Genomic DNA, 861 nt, shown 5'->3' with positions numbered 1-861 from the left:
CGTATGAAATAAAAATATATATTTTTTAATTTTTAAATTATTAATTTTTTTAATAATTTTTTTTAATAAATTATTAATTTTTTAACAGCATAATTCGAATTATACCATAAATTATTGTGTGTGTAATTCGCACCAAGCTGGTTCGAATTAGTGTGTGCGTGTATTTGTGTGTAATTCGAACCAAGCTGGTTCGAATTATGTGTGTGCGTGTGTTTGTGTCGAATTATGTGTGTGCGTGTGTTTGTTTGTAATTCGAACCAAGCTGGTTCGAATTATTAATGATTCGAGTTCGAACCACATTGGTTCGAATTATATAAATATATGGTTTGGCTCATTGCTGAAACGAATTTCACTTTGGCTTATTTAGATAATTTGTAACTTCTCTTGACTTATTCTAGTTTTTTGCCCGAATAATTATCATAATGACACTAAGTGAAATTAAAGCTAATGATGGATTATTATTAGATATTGGGCTTAATCATTCATGAATCTTAGATGTTTTGCAAGAAAACTTTGAAGACAATAGAATGATAATTTTTTAAAATTTTATTGTGTGGGTTTAGTAATCAATTCAAAAAATTTTGAAATGAAGTTTCAACTATGGATAAAATTTTTTTGCCAAGAGGTGCCTTGCGTAGAAGCATTTTGAGATTCAAGAAATTGACCAATAAAATAAATGTTTCCTGTTCACCAAAAAAATTGAATGTTTCCTCATTTATTATCATGAACTCTTCTGGAAAATTGGCCTACTAATAATTTTTATTATTATGAACTCTTTGTTGAAGAAATTTAAAATTAAAACCATTTTAAAAATTTCAATATGACAAGTGTAATTTTTTTCTTTTAACTAAAAAATATATA

The sequence above is a fragment of the Arachis ipaensis genome, chromosome B8 (genome assembly GCF_059453495.1).
Source record: "Arachis ipaensis isolate K30076 ecotype BB chromosome B8, ASM5945349v1, whole genome shotgun sequence".
Lineage (NCBI taxonomy): Eukaryota > Viridiplantae > Streptophyta > Magnoliopsida > Fabales > Fabaceae > Arachis > Arachis ipaensis.
This window is presented reverse-complemented; position numbering follows the sequence as displayed.